Here is a 23286-nt window from a genome sequence, read left to right as displayed (position 1 = left end):
TATTTGTGTCTAATGTCTTTGTTTGCAATATGGGTGAAAGTTAAAGGAAATTTGAGGATAGGGGTTTCTCCTCTTTGCTAGGCCAAAGTGTATGTGTCCCCATCTCCAGTGCCTTATTCCCCACCTCTGAAACCAGACTGCAATTTGTCCCGATCCCCTGAGTTCTTCCACAGACCAGCTATGGTCAAACCATTTTTTTTTTTTTTTAACTCTGAATGTTTTCTTATCCATAGAATGGAGATAGACATTCTGGGGTGGTCTTTCTCCGTGCTATTTGGCTCATAGAATCTGAGAAGTGGGAAGGAGTTGAAAGAAGAATGTTTAGCATAACTTCAAACTGGACATGTAACTCTCCACTGCATTATCCCACCCAACCACCACCCCTAATTAGTTCTTTCACCCCTCCCTCAATTCCAACACATTATTAAATATTAGTTTTTTTTATAATTAAACTGTAAAATAGTTTTTCTAGGATTACGTTATATTCACAAAAATGGAAAGATTTTGAGGTCTTTAAAAATTATGGTGATGCAGTTCCCATTTTATGCATTATGCACAAAATATAAATAAAGAATAAGTTGAAATAACAGCATGAGGTTTGCAAAAATATTTTTTAAGGAAATCTAAATTTCCAATGTTGTTTTGGTATTCAAAGGAAAAATTAAAAAGTAAGTTCTAAAGGTGCATCCTTGGGGACATCAACCCTGTATAGCAGTGGTTTCCAAGGTATGGTCCCTGGTTTAGCTGCAGTAGCAGCATCACCTGGATATGTATTAGAAATTCAACCTCTCTCCAGGATACAGGTCACTGAGAGGGAAAAAATGAAATCAAAAATCTCTGTCCCACACCAGATGTACTGAATCAGAAACTCTGAGGTTGAAGGCCAGTAATCTGCTTTGTTATAAGCCCTGCCCCTTGAAGTTTGAGAACCACTGCTTTATGCTACAAAGTAGAAAGCTTGGATGCAGGTGTGTTGAGGGAAGTAATAGGAATAGAGTGAGTGTGTTGGTGTGTTTTCATTATTAAAAATGAGAATAATATTAGATTGAACTACATGATGTTGCTAATAGTCAACCATTTCTGCCCCACATAAAGTGTAATATATACTTCAACATAAAAATATATATTTTAGGTTGATGATCAGTGTGATAAGAACTCATGAACTTATGAAATTTCAATAAATGTTCCCTAATGGTCTAAAACCAACCTGATCAAGGCTTCTAATCTCAGAAATGAGCTCTAAAGTATTACAGTTATGCCTTCTAGGGCCCAACAGAGATCATTGGCAGGCAGCCTCCAACATACATTCCTTGTAAGAAAATAAGTACTATAGTTGTCTTTCTCCAATAATTAAGACAATCAAGGTAAATACAATACCTACATGGTTGCCTACACATATCTCTGGGCCAAAATAGCAGCTGACTTTATTCCCATCCCCTTCTTTCAGGCATATGCCTCCCTCTTCCGAACTGGTCTTCCTTCCCAGCTACTTACCTGCAATTACATGCTTATAAAATAACTGACTTCTAGGATGAGATGGAAATTAGCGCAGGGCTCACCAATAATTCTGAAGCAAGGCATGAAAACTGAAGCTCTTGGTTGGAGTCAATGCAAACGAAGAGTGAGTCCCATGTTTCTCTTGTCATCCTGGGTTTGTCAGTAAATATGACGCAATAGGCTCTGTTACTGGATATGGCCTTCAAAGAAAAACAACACATCTTCTGTTCAATCTATGTTAACTAGATGAGTAATGTTGAACCAGATGAATATGTTAAATGCACCTTACAATATTTGAGATCTTCAAAAGAAAAAAATGGAGCTCACGTTGGAGAGGAAGAAGGAAGAAAAGGGAGGAATGGAAAAGGGAGTAGAATGCTTGTCTTGGGTGTACACGACTTCTCAAATTATAGTGACAGTGTTTGAAAGATCAGAATTCTGTCACGTATACCTTTAAACAACAATGTCCCCCACCAGTATACCCATCATGGTAAACGGAATCAATTAGTAGTCAATACTCAGAAATGAAAGCAAAGACAGAAAAAGTAAGGGATCCACAAATTTCCAGTGTTTGACACCATATTAAGGATTGGTTAGTGAAGACTCCTTAGCCATTCGAATTTTAAAATAATAGTGCCCTCACGCCTGTAATCTCAGCACTTTGGGAGGCTGAGGAGGGCGGATCATGAGGTCAGGAGATCGAGACCATCCTGGCAAACACGGTGAAAGCTCGTCTCTATTAAAAATACAAAAAATTAGCCAGGCGTGGTGGCGGGTGGCTGTAGTCCCAGCTACTCGGGAGGCTGAGGCAGGAGAATGGTGTGAACCTGGGAGGCAGAGCTTGCAGTGAGCCAAAATCACGCTACTGCACTCCAGCCTAGACGACAGAGCGAGACTCTGTCTCAAAAACAAAAACAAAACAAAACAAAATAATAATGCCTATTTTTCCCATCTGTTCCCTACTCCAAATTGATGATATTATGATCAAAGTGCCTGCCCAGTTTGGAAATAATCCACATACTCAAGAGATCACATTTGTGTGTGTGTGCGTGTGTAGAATATTAGTGCCCTGACTTTTGGTTGTCTCTCACTGACTTGTTTGGAGAAATGGATTCATGCTTCTCGCTTCATTTCCAGAGCAACAGACAGATGGATAGTAACCTGCCAGATCAACTTCAAGATTACAGTATACTTGAAGAGTGTGTTGGTTGTGTGTTTTCTTCTTAATGACAATCTCAATCTTACCTCCTTATCCAAACCATGTGACCTCAATCAGCCACCTGAGAGTTGAGGGCGTTGCCACTTTGCAACCAAACTAAGGTGTCCTATGAGCTCTACAACTTATCAAGAGCCTGGAGATCTTGAGATAATCAGAACTAGGTAAAGGCAATAGATTATGTGTACTGTTCTTTCTTAATTATTCTTGCATACCCTCAATAGAAAGGTGACAGTTTTGTTCTGAATGCATATGTATATTTGATCATAAGAGTCAGGAAAAAGTTAGCTGTTAGTCACTGTGAACCAAAGATACTTCCATCTGGTCAGTTTTGTCTGTCACCTAAATGTTAAAATTATATTCTACTCTAAATAAGACAGAAATACTTCCATCTATTAATTATAAAAGCCTGACCATATTTAAAACTTTTCTGGCCTGGCCTTTCTGACCCAGTCAAATAAAATGTTGGATTAAAAGGTGCTTAACTTAAAGTAACATAAGGTCAGCATATTTCTTCACACAGTACACACACACACACACACACACAGTGTTCTTATTTCTCCTGGGAGGACCAAATGGCTCTTTTCCTTCATTTTACCTTGCTCTTCATTCCCACTTACAGGCCCCCCACCTAGTTGCTAGCCCAATCCACAGCCTAAGGGGATCTTGTCAGCACATTCAAGACAGCACATTCTCTGCCAGTTCTCACTGATACACACTTCATTTTCCCTGCTTGTGCCAAAATAATTAATAAAAATTAATAATTTTTAGCTTTTTCTCTAGTGCTCTCTGATTCTCCTTGGCTAAGGATTTCTTAACAGAATACTAGAGACTGGATGGCTTAAACAACAGAAATTAATTTCTTCATATTTCTGGAGGTTGGGAGTCCAAGATCAAGGTGTCACCAGAGTTGGTTTCTTCTGAGATCTCTCACCTTGGCTTGTAGACGACCATCTTCTCTTTCTGTCTTCACGTATTCTTTCTCTGTGTCTATGTCCACATTTTTTCTTATAAGGACACCAGTCATGTGGAATGTGGGCCCACACTAATGACTTCATTTTACCTTAAATATCTCTTCAAAGATGTTATCTCCAAATACAGTCACATTTTGAGATATTGGAGGTTAGGAATTCAACTTCTGAATTTTGAGGGGACACTAACTCATAACATCCCTTTAAGAAAATGAAGAGGGAAAGGCGGAGTATGGAAAACACACGACTGATTACCTTCAGTACATCAGAGTGAGGAAAAAAAAGAGCTTTTGTCCCCAAGTAAAAGTGATGTTCTGGGACTGCAAACAGCGTGAAAAGAAAAGCAATGGAGTGCAGGGCCATTTACTCACTGAACACTAGAAGCACTGTGCCTTGGCCCTGTGAACTTTTCCAAGGCCTATGAAAATGCCTGAGAGCTGAAATTCAATCATTTCCAAATACAAAAAGAAAATGGTGACAATAATAATAACTAAAAATAACTTCATCTCCGGTGAGGCAGACATTTGGCCTCTCCTCTTACCATTTCATCTTCTACACTATCAATTATTATCTTTCTAAAACACAGATCTAATATGTACAATGGCTTATGTAAAATGCTCCAGTGGTTCCTCATTACTTACAGGATGAGGATTCCAGTTTTCAGGAGGGCATAAAAGGTCAGGTTTTATATTTTAACTACAACACACCCAGCACTCTAATTACTCCACCTTCTCACCCTTCTCCAAACACACTATATTCTGTTCTCTCCTGCATCTGTGCCTTTGAACATGATGCTTATTCCAGGAAAGCCCTTGACCTCTTGGTTCCACCAGTGAAATCCTTTATCTTTCAAATCCCAGCTTCAGTGTTACTTCTATTGTAAAATCTTTACTCTGAGGCCATGTTAATTACTTTTCTGTGTTCCATAGCACTGTTTAAAGTAATTCTCAAATATGAATTCTTTAAAGTACTTTAAAGAAATTCTTAAATATGAATTCTTATATATGAATGAAACTTCATAAATAATGATGAAATATTATTTCATAACTAGCATTTTCCATACCACTACACCATGAAACCGATGAGTTCCATTAGTATACAAATCATTACTTTGTCCATCTCTGTATCTCATCAGTGAGATGAGGTGAGATGTCTGGCACATCAAATATAGTCAGTAAATATTTATTAAGTTAGTGAATGAATGAATTACAATTATTATTTTTGAGCTTGCAAAACTGTTACACTTGCTCTACACTTTCACTGACCTAAACCCAAATAATGACTTTTCTTATGTAGGTGACGTTTATGGCGGCATCTCAAAGAATATTAGAGCTGGCAAGCAACTTAAATAATAGTTAATTCAGCCTTGTCAATTTTCAGATAAGAAGGTAAAGCTTAGATGAGAAAGAAACAATTTATTGATCTAGCAACTCCATATATATATATATACACATATATGTGTCTGTGTGTGTGTGTGTGTGTCACATTTGGTCTTGACACTAAATGTACACCTCAGATGTTGTTAATTCTTCAATTAAAAAAATGTGCTTCACAGCATAGTGACTATAGTTAGCAATAGTGCACTGTAAATTTCAAAATTACTAAGACAATAAATTTCAAATTTTCTCACAACAAAATGTTAAGTATTTGAGGTGATGGCTATGTTAATGGGCTTGATTTAATTATATCACATGGTATTTACAGATTACAACATCATATTGTACTCCATAAATACATACAATTATAAATTGTTAATTTACAAAAAATAAATAACATGCATATTTCATATATATTTATTTTTAAGGTGAAAAAAAGAAAAATGCTTCTAAAGGATTTATTTCTTCCACTGCCTTGTAGTGAACTGGGCATCAAACACTGGCTTTGTCATTTCAAAGCCTATGTTCTTTCCAGTACATCTTTCACCTGTTTTTCCTCTTCACTTATTATGGGGAAATAATAAATACTTCCATTACTAATACCACACTCAATTTTCTAATCCATTGTGATCTCATTTCTAATCTACTAGAAAAGAAATTATCTGATCTTCTTCTTAGAGGTAAGGATTTGAATAATGGTATGATATATGCAAAGAAAAGCAACATGGGGTAGATCACAGGAGACAGGATAGTGAAGAGGAGAGGCTTTGATAGACAGGCATCTGGTAGATGTGAGATCAATCCCTAACTCCACATTTATCACCCTGATCAAGTTTCTAAAAGTCAATGGGTAAGTGCACCTTACAAGACTAAGATGAGTACCAATCATAATGACTTTTATAGGTACCTAGCACCTATGATAATGGTTCTATAAACTCTACCTTCCTCATTCCTTCTTGAAGTATTAGAACACACAGCCTATCAGCAGGTTTACTAGGTAGGCATAAAATTTATCATATCTTACAGACCTAATAAAATAGATGAAAACATACTTTCCCACTAAATGTATTTTCAGAGTGATTCTTTTATGTAGGATTGCATTTTTTAAAAAACTAATCCAGAAAACTAAGCTTTCTCAAAGAAGTTTAAACTACAATGTGATGATTTTTAGTAGAAGAGAAGAAGTAAACTATCCTTTTTGTATCGTTAGATAAAAGACAGAAGAGCAAGATCTCAACAGGCTTGGGGCATCAAAAAAATCACAGTCATTTGTTAAAAGAAGTGATAAATAAATATACAGATGATGAATGGATGGATGGATGGATGGACGGATGGATGGATGGATGCATGGATGGATGGACGGACTTAATATCAGACAACCTAAACCATAAGTGAAATATTCTCATCAAGAAAATGCAGCTTCTACCTGAGACTTGCCCAAAAAAGTAAGCCACTGAAGATGTGTAGTAGCCCTTCCACATGCAGTGGAAGGATTCACAGACAAGAGAAGTGGTCAATAACCTAGAAATGACCAGCATCAATAACATGCCCAATCTACACTCTCTCTAAAGACACCCAGTTCCTTTTATAACAGAGTAATTGTAGAATTTAATAATCCTGGCTAGGAATGGAGATGCTACAAAAGTACCAGATCTCCTAGAGCTTATATATTACATTTTTCAAATAAATGCCTTATCTTTATCACATAAAATGTGAACAGTTTTCATTGTAGCCACCTTTCATGCAGTCTGCTTGCATGAGGTGAACATTGTTAAAGTAGTAGACTAAAAGCATGACTAGCATCCCTCAGCTCCTTTCCTGTTATCCAAAAAGAGACGAGATGAGCACTCACGAAACCACGATTTAGTAACCAAAGGTTTTTTGCAGACAGGACAGTGTGGCATGGCTATTCAAACCAGAAAGTTAAATAGAGAACTATACCTCCATGTACTTCACATTCCAGTACTGATGGAAGGGACTAGCTTGGCATATAACAAAGGTTGCACTTCATTTTTCTATTTCCTGTTTTCTTTTCCTCCATTTCCTTTGCATATTTTCTCTTTTCATTTTTTTCTTTTCATCTCTTTATCCTTTCTACTTCCTTTCTCTTTCCTCTTTTAAAAAAATCTTCACCAGCCATTTTCCTTTACTCCTGTGTTAGTTTCTGCCTTTCGAAGGGCACTCCTATTTGCATGCAATGTCACAGATTCATAAAACTATAAATGTGCCAAATAGCAAAGAAAAAAATGGATAAGTCCTGGTTCCACAAATGGCAAGAAGTGAACTTTTCTCTGGGAATAAAGGCACTCAAATCTTCCACAAATTACCACCACCTGTGACAACCTTCAATCAGCGAAAACAATATCTTGTTACAATGGTAGTTAGTTTCTAAAATAATTTCCAAGTGCATTGTAAGGAGACATATTGGGTTAAGATTTTTCCTTTCAAAATAATGAGCAATTAGCAATTATTGTTTTCCATTAATTACCGGAGTAGAAATTTACATGTCTGAAGACGTTCAATCAAAAAAGTACAACCACGAATGAAAGATGTGTTAAAGGGGATATCATTGTTGAAATTGCAATAAAGTACCACTTAGGGGTCTTCCAAGTATGAGAATGGATCACTACATCAAGTAAACTGCACAATAATGAAAGTAGGGAAGACAATGCAAACCCTGCTTAAAATGAAACATAAAGTACATATTAGTTCATTGACACATGGAGCTACATTCCAGATCTCCAGATGTCGTGTTATAGTCTCTTTCTATTGCACCAAAATACCTTCATGCAATATTTTCCAATTACTTGAGAAAAAAATGAAAGACTAAAAGCAAAGAAAATGTGAACCAGAAGTGCGAACAGAAATCAAAGCTTTCCGGTTCAATAGACCTAAAGAATTTGACTGCAGGACATAGTGATCATTTACCCCAGTCAGGAGGAAAACTGTTGGGCTGAAACAAATGAAAGAGATTGTGAAATCCTCTGATGATACTGATGACATTTCACCCTATCCAAAGATTAACTCAGTGAATGGCGTAACTAAAAGAATGTGACTTGAAGATGTGCCTTACAAATACTGAAACTCCATGTTTTTCAAAGAGATTAATCATAATAGCATGAGGATAAGGCATGATTCTAACTAACAGAAAGAAGCTAATCTGGGAGATTCTCTTGATTAGATTAGCCATTCCATGCAAAACATCACAGTGGCAATCAGAAAAGCCATCTCTGAAATGTACAATGAAGAAGGGTATTAAAAGAAAATGTGTTTACCCAGAGACGAGTGAATAATACAGTTTACTCCTTGTGTAAAAGGCTCAGTCAGAGCAAATGATGGGGTGTCTTTGAGGGGTTCCAGAATGTTGAACCAAGGATGAGAATCTGATAATTTGTTGCTGCTTCATTCAATTTCTGTCACCTCAATGGCTGCTACTCAACCTCTTTTCTACCCCTACAGTCATGAACAATCTGGATCTCATGTCACAAGAGGAAACAGTCATCACTTCAAAGACTGTGCCAATCAAGTCTGTTCTGGTAATAATGTGACGTAAACAACATATGTAATGGGAGGAAGTGAATAGATTCCCACGACACATAAAAATTAGTAGGCATCACTTAAATAGAGTTCATTCTATCAGCAAAGTTAGGTGGTTCTTGATGTATGTCAATAGAGGTGGGAGCGAGAGCAGACAAAGGCCAAGGAAGAGGAAGATTACAACATGAAAAAGAAAAATACCTAACAATAATGAAAATATTAATAGTATATTAAAATTCAAAGGAACAAATATTTTAGTTGTAGTATCTATGTGAAGAATATGAAGGATATGTGAGCAAACAGAAAGATATGAAGGATGTTAAAAATGTATATTTTTGTGCATTGGACTACAAGCAGTTTCCAAATTGAAACTGGATAATGTTCCCAAAGTAATTTGAAAGACACTTATTTGGAATTCAGAATATATGTTCCCATAGAAACATTGTTGAGAATGTCAACTAGGTTCCTAGGTTACCTGTGAATTCTATTTAAACCACATATGTAGCTAAAATACTATTAATTTGTATTTTGAATCGGTAGGAAATAAATCTACTGCACTGGAAGAAGAATAGCTATTGGAAGATGAGATAATTGAAGAAATAATTGTATGGAATGCCTGATGAAGGGCATCTAGGAAATATCAAGGGGGTTAGATGTGGATGGTACAGATATTTAGGTGCACTTGCACTTCTTTCTTCTCTAGCCGTGCGCTCTTCCTTAGTGATTCCATTCAGTGCATAGCTTTAAATGTCACCTGTTTGCTGAAATTTCCCAAATTTATAACTCCAGCTCAGACTTCTTTACTGAACGCCAGTGGAGCATACCCACTGCCTTCTTGCCTGACTGATATCTCAAACTGAACAAGTCCCAAACTGAATTTCCGCTCTTCCTACCCCAACTCACCCACCCACGCTGGTCTTCCCACATTTTTCCCCACCTCAGTTAATGACAACACTCTCCTTCCATTTCTGCCTCCTCTTTCCTCCCACACTGTAAATCCAATTCATCAGCAAATCCTGTCAGCTCTACCTTTAACATACATCCAGAATCCTACTAATATTTCTCATTTTATCTCCTCCTTCCATCCTAGTCCAAGGCACTCTCATCTCTTGGTTGTACTATTGCAACTTTCTTCTAACTGTTCTCCCTGCCTTAGTCTTGCCCTCAAAAATCAATTCTAGATATAGCAACCAGAGAGATCTTCTTGAATCACAAGTTAGATCATTTCTAACCTTCACTCAAAATGCTACAATAGTTTATCTCACTAGGAATCGTTCATGCACCAGCCCAATTGGCCTCTTCCCTCTTCCTTGAGTGTTCCAGTCATGATACTTTCTCCAAGTCTTTGGTTCTGCTGTTCCGATTGCCTACAATGCTTGTCTCTGTGTCCCCACACAGTAAACTTCATTGGGTTCATTGGAGACTTGCTCCATTGGGTCTTTACTAAAATGTCCACCCCCAGGCCTTTAACGGCCACCATACCTTTCTTAAGAATCCCATCTTCCACTGCAATGCTTTGCATGCCCCATCTCTCCTTTATTTTTCTTCTATCATTATCACCATCTAACAGACTAAACATTACTTATTTGTTTTCTGTCTGTCTTCCCTATTCTAGATTGTGAGCTCCCTGAGGGCAGTGGCATTTGTCCCCAGCACCTAGAACAAAGACAGGCATGTAGTAGGCACTCAAATATTTGTTAAATAAATTGAATGAATAAATGAATTGAATACCTGAATGAGTAAATAGATGACCTTCTTTTTTAATTTCATGAGTGTTCTGTTGGCAAGGCTTTTACTTACCCTTATCATCTATCACAGAGATATGTTTTTTCAGAGGGCAAATAGAAAATAAAAGGGCAGTAACTTCATATTTCAACTCTCTATCTCCAGTCTTGCCACTCCCCAATTAATTTTCCACCCAGTAATCACAATAATTTCAAAAACTCAGACCTGCTGAAACCATATATGAAATTTCATGGCTTTGAAGATAAAGTTTATCCTTTTTAACCTGGCTTTCAAAACTACTCATGGTTTACCTCCTTCATATCTTTCCAGTTCCATTGTGAGTTAATTATGTCTCTGATAGGGAAGAAAATGAGGCAATAAAGAGGTTTAGAATCAAAGATGACTCCTATAGTGTCAATGGCAGCGGATGCTGGATCAGGGTAGAGTGGTGGCTGTTGTGAACATTTAGTGAGTTGGCTACCTGGCATTCATAAGTAGGAGGCAATCCCTAAATCCTTGTTCATTACTCAGAGTACCTATACTTTTTAGGCTTAAAGTCAGTGAGTTAATCTATTCTTTCTTTTCTTGAATTAAATGTCATACAAAATCCTAGTATTAAAAAATATATTTTAAGTGAAGCTCTTCTATTTAAAGTAATGGAGATTAGAAAGGGTAGGAAATAAGCCCTGATCATTCATTTTCCATATGCTCTAGCCTGGTCCCTGAGGCCCCTTTGAGTTACCCCTGCTAGTGAGGCTCCAAGGCCTAAGAATATCAAGCAGAATATCAAGTATGCACTGACACATAAGAAGAAAGCCTTTCAAAACAGCTATATCTACTGGTTATTTATAAAATTTGCCCAGGTAACTGAAGTGCATTTGCTTTTCTCTTCCCTGCTGTTTAGTGTGTAACAAATAGCAACATCTTTAAATGGCAGGAAACAACAAGACAAGAAATATGTCAGCATCTGTATTGCGCAGGAGATGGAACATTATGCAGGTTTGTGCAGAATGATTGGTTCTCAAGGGAGTAATTAGTATTTGGCGCACTTCTTACTGGCGCTACCTCGGCTTCCCTGCCAGAGGATTCTGAGAAAAGGTTTGTTGTTTCAGTTTCAAAATTGCATTTTAGATCGACTCTTTGAATAGAGTGCATGTAGGGACAAATGGCACAAATGTTTAGCAAGCGGTGTTTGTATTCACATTCTGTCTCTGATTCTCAGGTCCATGGCAAGCTTATTTTTTAGAAGTCTAATAAAAAATTGATATTAAGAAATGTAAAGAAGAGTTTTCAACAGCCAGAAAACATAGTTTTTATTTTCAGATATGAAGATGACAGAGCTTCAAAGGAGACTGTGGGGGTTTCTTTGTCAAGCCATTTGCGGATGGGCAAGTTTATTTTTAAATTGAGAAATAAGACCCTATCCAATTTTGAAGACCAAATTTGTGCCAAACAAAATCAACCTGAAGTCTTGGTCCACTGTGAAGGAGAGCTATGGCCAATGCAAACATAATGATGTCTCTGATTTGCAATGAAACACATATACAAATTGATGAATTTCTTTCTCTCTCGATAGATAGATAGATAGATAGATAGATAGATAGATAGATAACTCTATCTCTCTTATAATACATATAGAGAGATATTTTGTTTTTGTTTTTGAGATGGAATCTTGTTCTGTCACCCAGACTGGAGTGTAGTGGTGCCATCTCGGCTCACTGCAAGCCCCGCCTCCCGGGTTCATGCCATTCTCCTGTCTCAGCCTCCTGAGTAGCTGGGACTGCAGGAGCCCGCCACCATGCCCAGCTAATTTTTTGTATCTTTAGTAGAGATGGAGTTTCACCATGTTAGCCGGGATGGTCTCGATCTCCTGACCTGTGATCCACCTGCCTCGGCCTCCCAAAGTGTTGGTATTAGAGGCGTGAGCCACCACACCCAGCCTACTCGATATTTTTTAACACTCTCACAGTGTCCTCCCTTTCCTTCACTTCCTTGCAACATCAGCCAGCTCCCCAGAGGACATAGGGAGCCAAAGAAGCCTATTAGAACCAACTGGTTAGGCATTCTTGTCCACAGCCTATCATGACTTTGGAAGAGCCAAGAGAAAGAAGCAGAATTATTTTGGGGATACTATTGTGTTTAGCTTATTTCAAGATTGAACTAATTGCAATAATAGCTTTGAATGAATCTGAGACTACTAATGGATAAATGGCTATTTGTAACTATACCACATACACCCTTTCTCTCCCTCTACCCCACACATATATGTACACAGCTATAATGTGTACATGCCAGCACACACACACACACACACACACGTCATACGCATGACATATGCACACCACATACAAACATATCACACACATTCACACTAACACACCAATAAGAGACCCCCAGACACACACATGCTATATGAAAACACACATATACACCAAACACACAACACATAGCCACACATATGCACATTCCACAGGCATACACACACTATTACATACCAATACACACACTGCATGCCATACAAATATATACATATGCACATCATGCACACACCATATACACCACACACATGCGCATACAACATAAACACACAATGCAAATGCATACCACAGACTATACACACCACATAAATTTATCACAAATTCATATACACATCACCCAAATGCAAATATACACACATGTATCACAAATACACAGACATATGCATATGCAACACATATAGACATATCCCCACACTACATACAAATTCACCACATGCACACATATACGCATAACACATACAAATTCACTACATACACATATGAACCACAAACACACCCCGATGCACACATGCACAACACACAACACACAAACTCCAAATCCAAATACACATACATACATATCACAAACATGCACACACTGTGTGCAAATACACACCACACATACGCAGCCACCATATATCTATATATCCCCAATACAAACACATAAATGCCACACATATATACACACACTCCAAAACACACATATGCACAAACACAATACACATATACAACACAATACACTTATACACATCCCCAAACCACTTATAAATACACACATACACATGTCACATCACACATAACACACATATACACGTCACAAGCAAATTCATCTTCATTTTCTAACAGATTCTGAAAGAACCTAGGAGAGAAAACCTACAGAAGAGAATTGAGACTTTGGGGGAGAGTGTGTAAGCTGGATTCAGCTTGAATTTCAGCAATCCAAGTTCAGGAACCATGCTAATCGGCTGCCTACAGATCATCACTGAGTTTTTTACCTATGTATGTTGTGGTTCAGAAATTGGATTTTTGGCATTTCTGTTACCAACAATGCCAGTAACTAGTAGGCTCACACTTTTGGCTTCATCAGTTCGTATGTTGACGTAATGCACTGGAAGAGAAAGTCTGGAAAAGGGATTTACTCTTTGGAAGACATTTTTTATTTTTTCTATAAAAACTGGACCTTAAATTAAAAAAAAAATACTCTTAACCTCCAAAACATTGTTCAATTTTCAATAAATTAATTCATTCTGAAGAAATCCATATTATTCCTCTGACTTTCACAGACATGCCTCAAGACCTCAATACATGAAAACAATTACTGCAGATGCCTTGCTCTTGGCACTGTTCAGCTTTAATGTAGCAGTACGGAAAATTATGCCTTCCACCTGCGATGACTGATCCTAGAACCTGCAGACAATGAGTCTAAGCTGAATACAAACAATAATGCTCTAAGTAAAGAGCCCTAGTTCTATTCAACAGCGGTTCAATTCAACAGCAGCTCTTAACGAAACATTAATCTCTTCCCATTGATCACAGAAGAGTTATTTTAATTTCTATATCTATGTGAAAAGTATGGTCATCCCATTTGACATTCTGCTTTTGGGTGCAGGAAAATCCTTGCCCGAAATATATGCTACAGGGAGGTAGTGTGGAGTGGGGTTCAGGGAGACGGTTCTTTCCCGGAGTTGCTTACTAGCTGGATATCCTCAAGCAAGTCACTTAAACCCACAACAGCCACTGTTGTTCACTAGTCGGCTTGAAGTATAGCTAGTACCTAGCTCATAGGATTGTAGTGAGAACTAACTAGACAAAATGCTCAAAATAGTGGCTGGCAAAAAGTAAGCCCCCAATAAGTTGTAGGTGCAATTAAGAGGAAAGAAGATTATAAGAAGATTTGGTGCTTCTCTTGTCAGCATGAAAATTGAGGTGTTTACATTTCTTAGGCATCTTCTCAAGGCTGGGCTTTGGCCTTCAACAATCCTGTGATATTAGATATGATTACCTCTGTTTTTCAAATAAGGAAATGGATGATTAAAGAAGTTACAATAACTTTCCCAATATCACACAGTGAGTGGTGATAACCTTTCCAATATCACACAGTGAGTGGCAAACTTGAAACTTGAAACAAAGGTAGAATAACCCCAAAGTCTTCTTTCTTTCTACCCCATGACTTCGTCATGCATGTTTCAAAGACCTTTCCTAGCTACCGTATAAAACTGTAATCCTACCTCCTAAAGGTCAAGCTAATAATATCAGTCCATTTCTAGCTAAATAGACTCAGTCTAGTGTAGGAACATGCTATATCAGAATAATATGGGAAAGGGATCCAAAACCATCTTGATTATGGAATGTAAGGTTCACTACCGGGGAGGGAGGACCTTACAGATAGTTTAGATTTTATAGTTACCACATAAAAATACATCTTCCCAAGATTATTCTGAAATGTGGAAGCAACTCAACAAAAAATGATGACTTTTTCTGGTGGCATGTACAGGGAGAAAGACAAAGAAAAATGCACACTAAAAGAGAAATGAAAGAAGGAAGAGCAGAGAGAGAGGAAGAGAGAAAGAATTCATTTCATCCCAAAATAATTGCAGAGGAATCACAAGACCCTATGCATCAATATGGTGTATCCAAGGATATTGAGAAGGAAAGTGATGGGTTCAGGATGCCAGGGTGTGGAAAAGGCCAGCTAGCCTGACAGCACAGTACCAAAAGTCCCCTTTTTATCCTATATTCTTTATCTAGCCCAGTGTTTAAAAGGCTCAAAAAATCAGGCCTCTTAGAATTCTGAAAAACTGAGAAGCCACTCTAGATGTCCCAGAAGAAAGATAAATAAAAGGGCTGCCAGAGGTCATGATGGGACTTCAGCTCCTTCTCCTCTGTCTAATATAAAGGGTACTACTTCTTCCATGGCTGCAGAAGAGCAAGTCTGGTAAAAGCCTCAGGGATGAAATGAAAGGAAAGGTGAGAAGAAGATGGTTAGAAAGTTCAGAAGGTGATCTGGGATAACTGGCCCATATTTCCCAGGCTTCACTACCTTAATCAGTGAAATTCTGGGATTAGAGAGCCTACCCTCACTCTGCAGATTATCTGAACTTTAATGTTTTCACATCTTAGAAGATGACTTGGTTTCCGTTACAAAGTATCCAGTGTTTTTTATATATCCATCTCCCACATTCTCAACTACACAAGGTGAGGTTGTGGTGATAGTTCCATGTTTATGCATTCGGAAGAGAACCACAGCTTTTTCAGGAGCTAAGAAAGAATACCATAGAGGAAACACTATTTACAAATAATTAAAATGCACACATGCATGTGCCCACACACACACAGAACAGACGCAGAGAACAGACTCAGCCCTCTTAGAAGCATGTCAATGGAGGCATGTCAACACTCAATGAACAGGACGGCCAAAAGCCAGGAAGGTGAACTCACCTTTGGAACTGGTAAGAGTCATTGTTTAGCTTTCCATTGTTCTTTGTTTTATTCTAAGGCTGCCTCTCCTATCACTTTCCCCTTGTCACAGTCTCTCATTGTCAGCCCTGAGACTGAAGAAAATTGTTCATTCCATGTAAGAGCAATACACTCCCCTCCTTTTGTCTTTTTCAGGAAATTAGTAGCTCATGTTCCACTAACTGGAGTGTTTTGCCTTATCTCATTCCTATAAGTGAAGTGGGAATTTCAATGCCATAACTTAGAATTATTCTGTCCAATTCACCCTAAATGGATTCTGTTCTCATTGCAACATTTATCTCTAGGCCTCGCTGAAGATAATATTCAGGCTTACATACAGGCACACAATTGTCCTCTCTTCAGCAATGAGTTCTTTAGAAATGTAATGAAATGTGACAGGTTTTTGAATTAGGCTCTAGAAACTGTTTCTTTTATGACCAAACGGATTTCTTGCCATTTTAGAAGCCAGTCTCTACACTGTTTTAAAATTTACTTTAAAGAAGGACCTGAGAAATTCTGGGATTTCTAAATAGACAATAATTGCTCATTGTTCCAGAACCATCTTACAGGCATTCATTACTTTTTCTGATATTTATTTGAAACTTGAGGCTTAAAAATAATATCTAGTCGTCAGATGGAAGCTTCAATGTACTCTTTCATTATGTAAGTACTAAGGATGATACAAACCAAAAATGCAGGCTAAGGTCATGGCTTTTTACAGTGTACAATTGAGATTCAAGAGAAAATTTATAGCACTAAAAACTGGGTGACATTCTTCCATGATGCACTAGTCCACCCAGTTGAATTTTTCATGACTGGCATCTGTTTTTAGTGGTTGGAATTTGTGCTATGTTAATGGTTAAGTGTTTTACCATCTAGCTCAATTCCTTATTTCTAAAATAGGTCAAGCCTCAAAGAAGTTCAATGATTTTTCCCAGAGTCATATAGATATTAGATAGCCAAGACTAGGTCTGGTCATTTGAATTCTACTTCAATATCCTTTTCATTAACATATAATCATCCAATTATGTGCAACTGTGACCTATGTTCTATTAAGACCCCACTGTTACAATAATGAAAGAAGGGTCTTGCAAATCAATATCATAGCTCAATTATTCCACAGCACTGAACATACCCTAAAAACACATAGACTGTTATAGCTTATAGTAAACACAAATATCTTTTCTCTGACCATAGCATGATAGAAACTAAGCTCAGAAGGATTTATCAAGGAACAAAAGAAGGAAAATGAAATTTACTAGGTTCTCTGGATTTAGTCCTGATCGTCACTGATAATTCTGTGACTGTACATGTCCTTAGTTTTCACATATAAAACTGGGCAAGTCTAAAAGATAGGTGCTTCAGTGAGATTCTCAGGTGAGTGGTTGAATTAGGTGACAATTAAGGTCTCTTTCAACACTGAGATTCTGTTATTCCTTGATCTGTATGCCAAGAAATTAATTTAAGAGGTCTTCCTCACTGACCCTATCAAGGAGCCCTACCTCCAGCACAGACGGTCACAGTGAATTCCATCCACAAAGCAGCTCTGGTATGAAGAAAACCAACTCACAATTTCTAACAAACCATTGTAGCAAAGACTGCTTGCCTTCCACCAATATTTATGTGCCCCTTCTTTTTTACTATTAATAATAGAATTCCCCAGCCAAATTGTCACTAGGTTCAAAGCTTTCCAACTTTAGATGGCAATTCCTAGCCTCCCCTTGCAACTAGGTGTGGTTTTGTGACTAAGTTCTGACTAACAACCTGTGAGCCAGAAATGATGCGTTAAGGGTTCTTGTAGATTTTGCCCTTAACTAGAAGAGATGTGCCCTTCACTTCCTCTTTTCCCCTTCTCACCAGCTAGAGAAGAGTTGCTATAGCCAATTTGGACACAGCGATGAAACTGTGTTAAATATAACAGAGTTAATATACCAGCCCTACATTGCCTATTCTGGACAGGCACATGAGAGAGAAATAAGCTTATTTTGTTTAAGCCACTGCATCGTGAGTCTCTATTTTAACAGCTTAGATGTTTTGCCCAATGACACAGTTATAGTGAATTCTGCCACAGAATACAAATGAGGACTCCAAGCAGAATGCTTCAGTCTTAGATTCTGTTCAGTATTACCTAGCCCACAGCATTCCAGTTCCATTTACACAGAAATAGTTTTAATCATAAACTAAGACATCTCAAGTTTCATAATTTATAGGAAGATTTGCTGATTCCTAGGGCCAATGACACTTTAACCCAATATATGCTTTAAAATAATTAATGGTAGAATGAATCTTTAGAGTTCACATATTGTAGTCAAACATTACTTTTCAAAAATTCCAATGTCAATAAATAGTCCTTCACTACAGAAACACAGTGCTTTAAATAAAAACATTAGGGTCACTGGAAACAAAGTTATCAGTGTTGGGTTGCGATAGCTACCAGGTTATCTTTATAAAAGTGTTTCCTCAAATGGAAGAGATTTGTGAATCCTGAAATCCCAGGAATGCGAGGACCAGATACTGCTAAGTTTTCTGCCAGCATACAAGCAGAATTACCCACAAAAGTTTCACCTACTGGTCAGTTCAATGCCACATCTCTCCTTCAATGCTGGCCCAATTCAGAAATCATTATATCAGTATTGTTAAATCAAGTTTTGTCTAAATCTGCCTCCGTTCGTATTTTAAGTTTGCCCTCAAGTTTTTTCTGTATGTCATAAACTATAACCTAAATGGAGCTCTATACAGACTGTAGTATACTCTTGTACCAATAACCGAGTTTTGGCCAATCAAAAGTGGCCAACAGTCCAAACTGTGTTCAAATAAGACAAACTTCCAGCTGTAACCAAAATGGCTGTTTCTGTGCCTCACTTCCATTTTCTGTATGTCACTTTCCTTTTTCTGTCCATAAATCTTCTTCCACCACGTGGCTGCACCGGAGTCTCTGAGACAACTCTGGCTCGGGAGCCTGCCCAATTTGTGAATCATTCTTTGCCCAATTAAACTCTTTTAAATTTAATTTGGCTAAAGTTTTTTTTTAACAATATGTAAAGCCAAGACCTGATATTCTAAAACACCTAGCTTAACAATAAAGAATGAGCCAAATTTGTGTGGTATATTTCTACACCTTGGAACACTACTCAACAATAAAAAGGAATGAAATAATGGCATCTGCAGCAACCTGGATGGAATTAGAGACTATTATTCTAAGTGAAGTAACTCAGAAATGGAAAACCAAACATCAGATGTTCTCAATCATAAGTGGGAGCTAAGCTACCAGAATGCAAAGGCATAAGAATGATACAGTGGACTTTGGGGACTGGGAAGAAAGGGTGGGAGGGGGGTGAGGGATAAAAGGCTACAAACTGAGTACAGTGTATACTGCTCGGGTGATGGGTGCACCAAAATCTCAGAAATCACCACTAAAGAACTCATTTGCAAGTAACTAAACACCACCTGTTCCCCAAAAACCTACTGAAATTTTTTTAAAGTTTTTTTAAAAAGAATGAGCCACAGTTTGGTAATGATCATTGTGGCAGATGCTGAGGACTGGTTCATTTAACAACCATTTCAATCTCCTAGCATACCCTCCTGCTATGAGATACAAGCTGGAAAGCTAAATCTCACATTCTCCAGAGGGTTCTGCAGGAAACCTAGGTTCTTCTAAGCCCACTCACATTCTGCAAGCTACCTGATACCTTATATTCAATCTCTTTCTGTTTACATTGGCTGACCTAGATTCTATCACTGCAACTAAGAATTCTGACTGACAGAGTCGTATTTTGATTCTCTGCTTCTTTAAGGATTAAAGACATGGGGAGGCTCATAAAACATATTTTTATGGCTGTCTTCTTATCATTGGCACTTTTAACATTATTTTGTTTAGAGAAAGAGAAGGAAGCACCACACAGAAGGCTAGGTCTTGGGAGCTGTGAGTGCTAATCAGAAGTGCTAAATAGCTACCTTCTTATTCCAGACTGACTCACTAGCCATCTGCGCAGACACAGTCATTTTTACACTGGTCTCCATGTGGCAGCCAATACCGGGTGACTACACAGGGCAATAGGGTTCTTGGATGGGGACACATTTGATAATTTACTATACTTTTTTAGAAGGTAAAGCAGTCAGCAATAGGAGATGCAGCCATTAGAAACCCTGTCAATAGACAGATTGTTAGGCCTGCTTCACGTAGGTTTTTCATTCTCAAAGTGTGATCCCCAACCAGCAGCATCAGCATCACCAAGAAATTTCTTAGAAAGACAAATTCTCACAGACTAACACACTCCCCAGGCTTACTGAATCTGAAACTCTGAGGGTTGAGCCAAAGAATCTGTGTTTTAGCAAAGCATCCAGGTGACTCTGACGCATGCTCAAGGGTGAGGACCACTGGTGTACGTCATCCAGTCCTATTTGAGGTTAAGTGAAATTTAAGAAAGGTAGTAGTTGGTCAGGAAAGTCAAAAGGCAGTTGAATAAACAAGACTTTGATTTAAAAGGAAGCCCACTTTAGAAACAAACTACAATTTAATCCTTTTCATATATAAAATGGAAAACGCTTTAGTAGAAAGAGCATTGTGCTGGGAATCTAAACGATTGGATTTAAAATTCGGAATTGTAACTAATAAGCAACTTTGAATGAATCACTTAAATTTTCTGGGCTTCTGTTTTCTCCTTTGTAAAATAAAGAAGAAGATGAAATGTTCTCCAACACTCACAAATGCTATTTTCTATCATTGCTTCCTAGGTACCATGCCCTTTCTGGTATAAACCTGATGATAGAATTTTTCCAGCATTCTATTTCTCTACTTAGGAGCCATTCTTGAAGGAAAATTACTAAAAGATATTATAGTTCTTCATTCCAAATCAGTAGTCCAGTAGAATATTCCAGTTTAATTCAGATCTGGTGAAATGCACTGGATATCTGAGAGGTCCAATGTAACATTTAAAACACAATGGGGGTTACCAATATCCTGGAAATACATCCCAATTACATATGAGTCCCTTGTGTTATTGATTATTTTGATTGCACATGAGATGTGAATGTTAAGGACTAAATTTGAAAACATCAAGATTCCGTGTGTTTGTGTGTGTGTGTGTGTGTGTGTGTGTGTATTAAATATTTTAATCTCCTTCCAATATTTAAGAATTGAGATTCATTGGTATTTAGCCAAGACTGAGGCAAGTACTCATTATCCTTGGGAAAGCCATAAATTATGCTCCTAACAATGCAGAAACATTCTAACACTGACAGGAGATTGTGTCCCTTCAGTGAGTCTGGGAATTTTAGAGGAAAAAGAAAAAAGGAAAAAAAGAGTCATCATTTGTATAATTGGAGTTTGTGAAAAATGGAGGAGAGGAGAGCTTGGCCTACCTAGATAGCAGCAGAGGCCAAAAGCAAATCAGTTAAACACTTTGCTGAAGATGGAAATTCACAATTTACAACTAAACACATTGCAAAACTCTATAATAATAAATTAATAAGATAGCTAAAGAAACGTACAGCAAAAATAAGTGTCCCTTAAGGCTAAGACCATATCTTTCTTCCCACTCATTTTTGGCAGATAGTAACTACTTAGTAAATATCTGGGAATAAAGGTTGAACATGAGAATATTTTAACTCTTTGAATATAATCACAAGAAATACAATATTTTAGCTGTGTGTTTCAAGCAGGTGTCAGTTGCTTTACTTTTAATGAGCCTAAAATATAGCATTTCTTTGAAATGTTTGTAATGCCAGTGGAGTGGGCATGAAAGTTTTATTATGCAAGTTTCAGTATGTTCAACCTTATAAAATTATAAATATTCACTGCTTTGAGTCTATAAAAATGGCAAATTCGAATGGTTCAATCAGATATCTTCTTTGGTCTAGGAGACATCATCTACATTTAAGAACTGATTAGCACTCTCTGTAAACACTGAGTCACAAAAAGATAATCCTGGCACTAAAAGGGATGGAATCACTAGATGCTATCGAGACCCTTTCTAAAACATGTTTTAAGCCAGTTTTCTCCAGAGGTCATTTCAGGGCATAGAAAATAAATAAATTAAACATAGCACTGTTAAGGAGCTATTAGAAGCAACAATCAGCAAAGAGTTTTACAAGTAGGTTTTAAAATTAAATAGTGCTTATGGTTGCACAATTCTGTGTACATACTAAAAACCACTAATTATACACTTGGAAAAGTGAATTTTATAATATATCTATTATATCTCCATAAAGATTAAAAAATAGAAGGGGCTAGAGGTACAGAAAATGGAAATACAAATGCACTCTCTGGACCATTCTGCAGCTCCAAGGAGGAGGAAGAGCACATTACTGCCAAACCCCAGACATCTGCCTGGTTGCTAGCCAACCTTCACAGCATCATCTCTGCGAAGATTGCATGTCACAGCTCACACCCTTGCCAAGTCATAAGCGTAAAAATACATGCAGTATTAATAGCCTCTGGTATTTCCAGCACGATGCTTGAATTCTGGAAAGGGATCCCCTGAACATTCCAAAATTGAACCATGGTAAGAACTGTCATCTTGCAAAATGCCATTTGAATCTTTGTGGGATCTTTTCTCAAATCTCACTTGTCCAGTCAAGCTCATATGGCTGGTTCTAGGACAGAATAGATGTAACTATAAGCAGCACACTTAACTGGGGCTGTGGGAGAGGGAAGTTATGAATTTCAGAGGAAGGCCAGAAAGCTCAGCAAAACGTGCATATGCACAGATCCAGTGTTATATACAACATCAAGTGCCTAAAGGCCTTGAATCCCTTCCATGGACACCATATTAAGAATCCTTGATCTGTATTCTACACAACATGTCCCCACTGCACTCTATTAGAGTATTTTAGTAAAAGTTAACATTGAAAACTAGATATTAGGATTTTAGAGAGGCCCTAAAAGAGGCATCCTTTTCCTTTACCTTCACAAAGAGTGGCCTTTACTTTCTTGATTAGAACCTACACCTTCTAATGGAATGCAAATGGCACTGGGCAATGGGGGAAAGAATCCAGTAGACTGAAATTATACTTACTTTGCTTTCATTGCCATGGGCTCTCCCTTCCTTTAAACTTTTCTGCTTGCCATTATGTATAATATTATTCTATTCCCAACATTTCTTTGCCATTGCATTTTAAAATTTCATAGAAGCCCTATTTTTAATAGTAGCCATTTCAGTAGCAATTACAATCTGTTGCAAAAAAGAGTTCCGATGAAACCAAAAATTCAG

General features: G+C 37.6%; 1 long non-coding RNA gene across 1 annotated transcript in view; it reads right to left on the bottom strand.

The window, feature by feature from the left end:
• Positions 1 to 406: 406 nt before the first annotated feature.
• LOC139356687 (uncharacterized) overlaps positions 407 to 23286 on the bottom strand; it is a 52355-nt gene continuing 29475 nt past the window's right edge. The window contains exon 3 of the long non-coding RNA XR_011609000.1: positions 407 to 1697. This is a non-coding gene — a long non-coding RNA (uncharacterized lncRNA). The remainder of the gene's footprint in view (positions 1698 to 23286) is intronic.

The sequence above is a fragment of the Macaca nemestrina genome, chromosome 10 (genome assembly GCF_043159975.1).
Source record: "Macaca nemestrina isolate mMacNem1 chromosome 10, mMacNem.hap1, whole genome shotgun sequence".
Classification (NCBI taxonomy): domain Eukaryota; kingdom Metazoa; phylum Chordata; class Mammalia; order Primates; family Cercopithecidae; genus Macaca; species Macaca nemestrina.
The sequence above is the reverse complement of the archived record's forward strand: the minus strand, read 5'-3'. Positions and strand labels throughout refer to the sequence as shown.